Source organism: Triticum urartu, chromosome 3 (genome assembly GCF_003073215.2).
Source record: "Triticum urartu cultivar G1812 chromosome 3, Tu2.1, whole genome shotgun sequence".
Classification (NCBI taxonomy): Eukaryota; Viridiplantae; Streptophyta; class Magnoliopsida; order Poales; family Poaceae; genus Triticum; species Triticum urartu.
This window is the reverse complement of record NC_053024.1, coordinates 667994157-668004318: the sequence shown is the minus strand read 5'-3', so window position 1 is coordinate 668004318 and position 10162 is coordinate 667994157. Positions and strand designations below refer to the sequence as shown.

General features: G+C 44.6%; 1 non-coding gene across 1 annotated transcript; it reads right to left on the bottom strand.

Annotated features, from left to right (window-relative positions):
• Nucleotides 1–565: 565 nt before the first annotated feature.
• On the bottom strand, nucleotides 566–646 carry TRNAL-CAG. Its single transcript has one exon. It is a non-coding gene; the product is annotated as a tRNA-Leu (tRNA).
• Nucleotides 647–10162: the final 9516 nt, after the last annotated feature.

Below are 10162 nucleotides of genomic sequence, written 5' to 3'. Positions count from 1 at the left end.
AGCCTTGGACACATTTCAATAGAAGCAAGGTAGAATAGTACTAGCACAAGAAACTTCACAGCAATAGCAATTCTGTTTGGGAATTAACTATTATCTTTAAAACTGCTACTGAAATCTTTATGAGGAAAACAATAAAAAAAAAACTACAGCCATTGATTAAATTGCATAAGATATTTAATAAACCCGTACATCCCTCTTAATCCCACCAAACCAGTATTCGCATGAAATTCCACATTTCATGGTACACAATCAGGCTTCAACACTTCCACCATGTGAATTGAATAAAATTAAACAAAGATTGAGAAAGAAGTCACATTTCTCGTCATCGAGTGAGTTAACGAATGCTTACTGTTCCTAGAGTTAATACTTGATCTATAGCACTTAACCCATAGTCCAAATTATTAAGGAACTATATTTTACGTGCAAATTATTATTAAGGAACTATTTTTTACGTGCAAATTATTATTAAGGAACTAAGCAAAAGAGAACTATCCCCAAGAAAACTAGTATCACACCAAATTTTATCAGGCGCAGCAATGATAAAGAAAAAGAAAAAAGAAAAAGTTGTCAAGAGTGGGATTTGAACCCACGCCCTTTCGGACCAGTACCTGAAACTGGCGCCTTAGACCAACTCGGCCATCTTGACGTTAGTGCAATTTAACGAAAGTAGGTTCTATTGTATTGAACTATTGCCCAAACACTCGAACTATCATACTCGTTTCCATTCCACTTTTGAGTTATTTGGTTCTGTAAAGTTGCCGAGAGATAATGCAAAACTGCACACATAATTTAGCACAGCCTTAGCCTCCTATAATCTCAAGGTGCCCTGTATGCTTCTCGAGCTTCATATTGCCAGGGCTTTTGACTCTGCCTACCTTTGAGTCTCTACAATGTTCGCTGGACCAGCTGTCGGTCGTTGGAAACGAGATGGCATGTCCCATCTTGAATTTCCCTATCCTCTACATTGGCCTCCCCCTCTCTGTCCAAAAGGTACCCGTGTCTGCCTGTTTCCACTAGTCGACGGGCTTGAGAAGCTGTCACTTGGCGGGCTTCCATACTGTCGAAGGGGGCGCACTAGCTCTGGCCACTCTTCGCTTGGTGGGCTTGGAGCCCGTGACCTCGAGCATAATGGTGTCACCCTGCTCGTTCAATGGCCATGGCTTCAAAAGACTAATCCAACTCGCCCCCTCAAGGGACCTCCATCTCTCCTACGGCTCAGAGGTCATGGTCGTCTTCCGCGCCTCCACCGTGTGGCATGTTGGGGATGTGAACTCTTTTCAGTTCTAGAGCGATCCGAGATCCACGCCGCTCCTCTATGCCTTCGTCTCACATTTTCACCGCAATCTCTGCTCGACCCTCGAAGGTTTGCATCGTTGTTCGTGGGTCCAAGACATTGTGGGCTTCCTTTGGGTTGGCCGGAAAGAAGCCCACAGTGGCCATTGCTTGGTCAACTCGCAGAGAGTGTCTCGGCCACTTTCGCTCGATGGGCTTGGAGTCTGTGATCTCTAGCGTACTATTGTTCTCTTCCGCGTTCAATGGCTATGGCTTCAAAAGGCTGACTCCACTCATCCCTGGTAGCACCTCCATCTCCCATGCGTCTAGGAGGTCCTGGCCGTCTGCCGGGCATTCGCCGTGTGGCATGCTGGGGACGGGAGCTCTTATCAGTTCTAGACCCGATTCCAGGATCGACGGCGAGTTGTCATGCCCTACTCTGGATTGGGATCGGTTTGGTAGCTAGGGTTCATCGCAAATCTCAGGAAAGGGAAAGTGTACCACGAGAGAACCAGGTATATTCGCTATAACAGGAATTGCTGTGTTTGAGTTGGTTCTTTGAAGACTGATGCACAAGGCTGCTCGTTTATTTAGCTCAGCCGAAAACGGTAAGAAGGTAAACAATCCGACAAGGTGAAATGGAACAGTTGAAGTAAATAACGCTCCGGGAGTGGGCAAGCGTAGTGAGCCGTTGGATACTGTCGCGAGCTTCAATCTTGATCGTCTGTTAACTGAAAATTGGAATACTGGTAACTGAAGGTGTTGTTGAGGCACTGGGACAGAGTATGGTCAGACAATACCCCCTCCTGAAAATTAATTGGAATACTGGTAACTGAAGGTGTTGTCGAGGCACTGGGACAGAGATGGTCAGACAATGCCCCCTCCTGAAAACGAATTTGGCCTCAGGGAGTTACCGGAAGACTGGGAGTGCCAACGTTCTCAGGAAAAGGAGCTTGTAAGCAACATTACCGACACGAGCAATGATACAGAATGGGCTATAATACTTGCTCTAGAGATTGATACGAGTGTGAATCACGAAAGCGTTTAGGCGATACGGTCTCATCTTGAGGTAAACAATGTCGCCAACCACAAAACCGTGCTCCACTCCCTTCGCTGTCTGCACACCTTCTCATACGAGCTTGGGCTGCAACTAGATTTGCTTTCAGCTTCTGCATCATCGCTTGTCTGACAGTGAGGAATTCCTCGGCTTCACTAACAAGAGCGCCTGGCATGCTAAATTCAGAGTGCTGGAGGTGGGTAACCATACATCGACTCAAATGGTGTTTTCTTCAAAGAAAAATGGAAACAGGTGTTATACCAGTACTCAACCAGTGCTAAGTGAGATGTCCACTTCTTTCGTTCAGTTGAAGCCATGCAACACAAGTACTCCCTCCGTGTGAGCACTAGTGCATTGTCAATAAAGGCCCGAGCCACTGTCTAAACAGTGAAAGGGTGAGCTAATAGGATAAAGAGAGCAAACTTTGAAAAGGGGAAGTAGTCTCTCCGATGTACAGTACTACACTTGAGTTAGGGGGGGAAAATCGTCATCAAACAAAATCCAAAAAATATGAATTTTTGCAACATCAATCTTTATCAAATGTTTGAGGTTCTTGCAAAAATTCATCCAAAAATAACATACGAGGAGATCTCACAAAAAAAATCACTGCTCAATCTGTAAATACTAAGATACGTAAAAACTTATGTAGAGGTGTCAGATCAGAGTTCTAGAAGCCTAGTATACCATCTCTTATCATCGTCCAGTTTGACAAATAAAGCTAAATAGACCATAGAATTTTCACGGGTGCAACAAAAGTTTCATAAGCTAACATGTTAAACAGGTATAACAAAGCTAAATGACTTGAGTGGCAGTCACACAAAATGATTTACCTGAAAGCTGAGTCATGAGAAGTGTCCAAACCAATTCGTCCATTTCAGGAGATACCACAGCAACATGCTTGGCTGCAACAAGAAAGATACCACAGCAACAGGATGTTCAGAGAGCTGGATACATTTTTTTTCCGAAAAAGAACACTTTTTTTAGATCAGAGGAGCCAAGAGCAAAAAAAACCACTTCAACCCAGGTATGTTTACCCTTAAAGAAGGATGCTGCTACATAACACAACATGGGGCTATACACGAGCAGTATACTACAGGTCAAAAGCATAACCTGGTTACATATGGTACACCCTTTTTATTTTTTGCGTGTGGAACCAAAACCGTACTTCCTGAGACCAGTGGTGCCCAAAGCCCGTCCCAACGCAAGCCGCAGCGCTGGTCTCCTGCAGGCCGTTTGTGCCGTCTCATCTCCTCGGCCTACCCATTCGATCTTGTGCCTGCAGCTTCCTCATCCTCCCTGCGGGCACTACGCATCCTGGATTAATGTTCCATTACACTGTGCCGTGTTAAGCAAATCTCTGGAATGGATGCTCATTAATTGGGAGCACTTACTGTTGGCCAGCTATGGAAGGAGAGGGATAGAGATAGACGACCCAGGAGCGGTACCATCTTCGCGCAACAAAAGGAAGGTGGGCGGGGAGGAAAGGACAGAAGTCAGAGCAAGCATATGTGGCATCATCAGACTGGAACTACTTGGAGAAGTTCCTTTGTAGTTTAGGCTGGATCCAATTCATAGCATACCTTGGGGGAGCTCTGGATATGAAATGGCACCTGGTGCGAAAACCGCATCATTTCCTCCGTCGGAATCCTCTTGCTCTTTGCTGGGTCAGGAAGTGGCTTGAACACAGACACAAAACCAGGAACTTTCACAAAAATTAGAAGTGGCTTGACCACAGACATAAAACCAGGAATTTTCACAAAAAATTACTCAGATCTACCCATTGGGGCCAGCAAAAATTGCAAAGATATATCGATTGATACCAATTAACAGGGACCATAGAAGTTACAAAGATCGATCGGTAACTTCATGTACTGGCCGGATGGACCCAGATGGGCGTCCGGTAGCCATTAAGGAGCTAGAGATTGAGAACGCCAGATGCAGCCAAATGGGCGTCCGGTCGACTCGTTGGATGGGTCCTCCACGTACTGGCCGACATCTCTTTCTCTCTCTCTCTCTCTCTCTCTCTCTCTAAAAAGTAAAAACCTGCGGGGCCATGAGACTCTCCCGCAGAAGCGTTTGGCGGCGAGTGCTACGTTACCTCTGCTTGCTTGGCCATGCATTGACGAGCGAGGTTGGAGCCTTGGAGACGGCGTGCGTGCGTGCAGTGCATGAATGCATGCAGCTACAGGTTGAGGAGGCCAGCTGCGTCCAGATCTGTAACGATAGAAAAACTTAATTGCATATTTTATTTATAAAGTAACTTATAATCAATCGAAATGCGGCCTGAGTAACCTGCAAAACACCTAGGTGCCTACTGAAATATGCCCGGAGTAACCAAAAACCTAAGAAGAAGAACTGCCCCCGAAGCAAATCAACATCACACAAGATTTTATCAGGCGCAACAATGGCCTGCAGCGGCGGTCAGACAAGATGCTTTACCTGAAAGCTCGTGAATCATGACGAGTTGATGATCACCAATTTGTCCATTTGAAAAACATGGAAGCAACAGCCTGGAGAACACACACGGGATTACCCACTAAGAGGACACCATACAGAAAGAAGGTTACAACCAGCTTAGCAGGAGATAAACAACATCAGTATATACGGCTAGAACCTGATAAGGCAGGAGTAAACGTTGATTTCTTGTACACAGCACTACATAAGTTAAATGCTCGTCCATTTGCATATTTCTACTTCTCTATACTATATGTGCAATAATATAAAACGGGACTTCCATATATGGTATATTCAAGTCTCATGAGACATCACAATCATTACGCCCTAATTTTCAGCATTAACTGGGTGTTAGAACCTTAACTTTGAGCATTAGTATGAATTCACACACACATGGTAGCAAGATCAGAAGCTTTCAATTTAACTTGAATTTGAATAAAATTTGCTAACACAAAAGTATCATGATACATGGGATCATTTACAGTGAAAAGTAAATGGTCATGACATGTAAATAATTGCACACAAGACATCATACTGTAAATACTCACCATATATGTATGCTACTGAAACATCTATGGGCATATTACATTAAGCACTTTCAATGCAATTTTTAGAAATACTCATTTTTACATACACTGTTGGAGGTGCCAAAATTCTACAAGGAATACCAATAGCCCAGTATATAAAACCCTAAACAAAAATACAATCGCCAAACCTGAGTTCTAGAGACCCAAGACATCTAAAAATACAAATACTAAAATATGTAAAAAAAAGTGGTGCACGGGTACAAAGGAACCCTACATTTTATATTCAGGTGGCTAGATTAATAAGCATAGACGTGTGGTTGTATAGTAGAGGTACAAAGGAACCCTACATTTTCCATGGCGCAGGTGTGATTGCCCTATATGCTTCACACCATGAAAACATAGTCAATCCTCATCTATGGGGAACTATATGTTCTAACAATAACTAGGTTGAAAATGGCATTGTACCTTAATTATTTGACGCCACTGAATAATGCAATCAGGATGGTATGAACACTTGCAGGGAAGTGCAACCCAGGATTCACCTTTCTCAAATTCACTGCGACAAATTACACACCTACCAACAATAATTACATGTTCGCATTCCACTTTAATAATATATATTACTGTAAGGCTATGAAACCTAAAAGTATTTGAACGTATTGTTCTGTGTTGCCGCCTTGCATATTTTTTGTGTTGTAAGTTACTGAAGCTAAGGAAGCAAGTGTATCAGCAGAGAGACCTCTACTTTCTGTATCAACCACTTCACCCAATGCAACTAATTCCTGAAATCATGACTAGAAGTCTAGAACCATTAGCATTGCATCTTGGAACTTCATATGCAAGCCTGGGCACCAAAGGGAATAAAGCAAAAATAACTTACCTCATAAGAGTACTCATCAGGATCAACCTTGCCATAAATCCTGTGTTTCTTCAGTAACATGCCGATTTGTAAATGTCAGGTACACTGTCAAATTTGGCTGGTTTCACTAAGTAAGCAAAAACACGATACCACAATTTGAACAAAGATAAAGTTCTCCATGCATAAATTAGACGAATTGTAGGTGCATGCCACAATCCACGGAGAAAACATGGCAGGAGTTAAATGTTACTCCCTTCGCCCGAATAGTGCTAGATACATCCATTTGAGGGAAAAGTTTTTTTTACGGAGGGAGTACTACTTATAGCATACTATCTACATCATAAGTTGCTTTTGGCTTTGATTGCTATATCAGAGAATAACTTAGCTCTACCAAGGAATTATGCCAATGCTTCAATTAAAATAAATAAGTACTCCTGCTACACTGTATGTCACATGCATTAACAAAATAAGCATTGCTATCGGTCCAAGGTCATTTAATCAAAACTCGAGTGCTCCCAACTTCCAACTTCAAATACAAAAATTAAATCCATCCAAGAAAAGGAAACATAAATTGCTACATGCGCAACGTTTATGTGATCCTCAACATGCTCCTCTGCCCACCCTACAAAGCAAAAAAGCAAAATTGCACATCGGCAACCCACACGAAATGTGAAATGAGCTGAAAAACAAAACATACTCACAATCGCTGATCCCAGCGAGGGCCATAAGCCATGTGTCAACCTGTACTCTACACGGTCTAGCGCTGGCTCCACGTCTTGCACCTCCTCATCCTAATTGAACCCCTCCTCTTCAAAGCCTCGGAGAGCTCATCCTCGCCTTCATCCTCGTAGATAGCCCTCACCCTCAGCCTTGAGATCATCGTCCCCATCACCATGGACGCCACCCGGGTGCTCCATGTGGTGGACGTGGTGGTGGTGCCCCAGCTCCTCCTCATGCTCGTGCTCGTAGCTCCCAGCCTCCGAGCTCCCATAATTGCTGCCTCACCGCCTCCGTTCATCAGCAGCATCATGTACGCCCTCTTCTGCATCGATCCAAAAGGGATGTTATATGTTGGTCGCACCCTAAAAAATTAAAACATCAGGATATCAGTCACGCACCTTGGAACCCTAGCGACGGGGATGGGACGGCCGGAGCCGCAAGATCTAGCCAACTTGCCTACTCCTGGAGGTCAGCATGGACCTAGCTGAGGGCCGTGAACGGGCGCCCCGCCGCGCTTCGTCATCGGCATCGGCTGCCGCAGCGGCCCCCTCCGGAAGCGTCGGTCGGCGGGTGCTGATTCAGGCTAGGGTTGTGATCGGCCCCGAGCCTCCCGCCACCGCTACTCCCTTTTGAATCCTCCTTGTGCGCGATAGTGCGATGCGGGATCAAAGGGATCTGGTATATATATACTCCCTCCGTTTCTAAATATAGGTGTCAGATCAGAGTTCTAGAAACCTAGTAAATCATTTCTTATGATCATCTGGTTTGATCAATAAGGCTAAATAGACGCATAGAATTTTCACAGGTGCAACAAAACTTTGATAAGGAAACATGTAAAAAGGTCTAACAAAGCCGAATGTCTTGAGTGGCAGTAAGACAAACTGATTTACCTGAAAGTTGAGCCAAGAGAAGTGTCCAGATCAATTTGCCCATTCCAAGAAACACCATAGCGACATGCTTGGCTTCAACCATAATGAAACCATGAAATATCATATTTAACTAGTACAACAAGCATGTTCAAGGAGTTGAGTACATTTTTCTCGGCAAAAGAACAGTTTAACCCAGCTATATTTCATTGTTCAAAAATCCAGCTATGTTTACCCTTAAACAAGGATGCTGCTACATAACACAACAATGGGGCATACATGGGGAGTATACTACAGGTTACCAACACAACATGGGTACATATGGTACACCCTTTTTATTTTTGCGTGTGGAACCGCCACTATACTTACTGAGACCAGTAGTGCCCAAAGTCCGGCCCAACGCAAGTCATCCCTATGAGCTCGTTTGTCCCTCGAGCCCCGTCGCCGGGGCAACATCCCTTCCGACAAGCCGCCACGCTGGTCTCCTGCAGGCCGTCTGTGTCGTCTCATCTCCTCGGCCTACCCATTCGATCTTGTGCCTGCATCTTCCTCATCCTCCCCGTGGCCACTACGCGTCCTGGACTAATGTTCCATTACACGGTGTCGCGTTAAGCAAATCTCTGGAATGGATGCTCATTAGTTCGGAGCACTTACTCTTGGCCAGCTATGGAAGGAAAGGGATAGAGATAGATGACCTAGGAGCGTTACCGTCTTCGCGGTCCACAAAAGGAAGGTGGGCGGGGAGGAAAGGGCAGAAGTCAGAGCGAACATATGTGGCATCATCGGACTGGAACTACTTGGATAAGTTCCTTTGTAGTTGAGGATGGATCCAATTCATAGCATACCTTGGGGGAGTTCTGGATATGAAATTGGACCTGGTGCGAAAATGCATCGTTTCCTCCGTCGGAATCCTCCTGCTCTTTGCTGGGTCAGAAAGTGGTTTGAACACAGACACAATGTAACGCCCCGGACACACCCGCCGGTGGTCGTTACTCCTGGCGGGATCTAGACTGGCCCCATAAATCAATACTAGTCTTTTCTGCGCACTTTGTCCTCACTCGTGCGCACCCGGGAGCAACTTCCCGGTCGGTCACCCATCCTGACACTACTCCAAGCTGAGCACGCTTAACTTTGGAGTTCTGTCCGAATGGGCTCCCGGAAAAGAAGGAATTCCTTATTGATATGAGTAGTCTATCATCCCTAATAAGCCAGGCTATCACACACAAAACCAGGAATTTTCACAAAAATAAAAGTGGCTTGAACACAGACACAAAACCAGGAACTTTCACAAAAATTACTCAGATCTACCCATTGGGGTCAACAAAAATTGCAAAGATATACCATTTGATACCAATTAATAGGGACCATAGAAGTTACAAAGATCGATAAGTAACTTCATGTACTGGCCGGATGGAGCCAGATGGGCGTCCAGTACCCATTAAGGAGCTAGAGGTTGAGGATACCGGATGCAGCCAGATGGGCGTCCGGTCGACTCGTTGCATGGGTCCTCCACGTACTAGCCGACATCTCTCTCTCTCTCTAAAAAGTAAAAACCTGTGGGACCATGAGACTCTCCCGCAGAAGCGTTTGGCGGCGAGTGCTACGTTACCTCTGCTTGCTTGGCCATGCATTGACGAGCGAGGTTGGAGCCTTGGAGACGGCGTGCGTGCATGCAGTGCATGAATGCATGCAGCTACATGTTGAGGAGGCCAGCTGCGTCCAGATCTGTAACGATAGAAAAACTTAATTGCATATTTTATTTATAAAGTAACTTATAATCAATCGAAATGCGGCCTGAGTAACCTGCAAAACACCTAGGTGCATACTGAAATATGCCCGGAGTAACCAAAAACCTAAGAAGAAGAACTGCCCCCGAAGCAAATCAACATCACACAAGATTTTATCAGGCGCAACAATGGCCTGCAGCGGCGGTCAGACAAGATGCTTTACCTGAAAGCTCGTGAATCATGACGAGTTGATGATCACCAATTTGTCCATTTGAAAAACATGGAAGCAACAGCCTGGAGAACACACACGGGATTACCCACTAAGAGGACACCATACAGAAAGAAGGTTACAACCAGCTTAGCAGGAGATAAACAACATCAGTATATACAGCTAGAACCTGATAAGGCAGGAGTAAACGTTGATTTCTTGTACACAACACTACATAAGTTAAATGCTCGTCCATTTGCATATTTCTACTTCTCTATACTATATGTGCAATAATATAAAATGGAACTTCCATAAATGGTACTATATTCAAGTCTCATCAGACATCACAATCATTATGCCCTAATTTTCAGCATTAATTGGGTGTTAGAACCTTAACTTTGAGCATTAGTATGAATTCACACACACACACACACACATGTTAGCGAGATCAGAAGCTTTCTATTTAACTTGA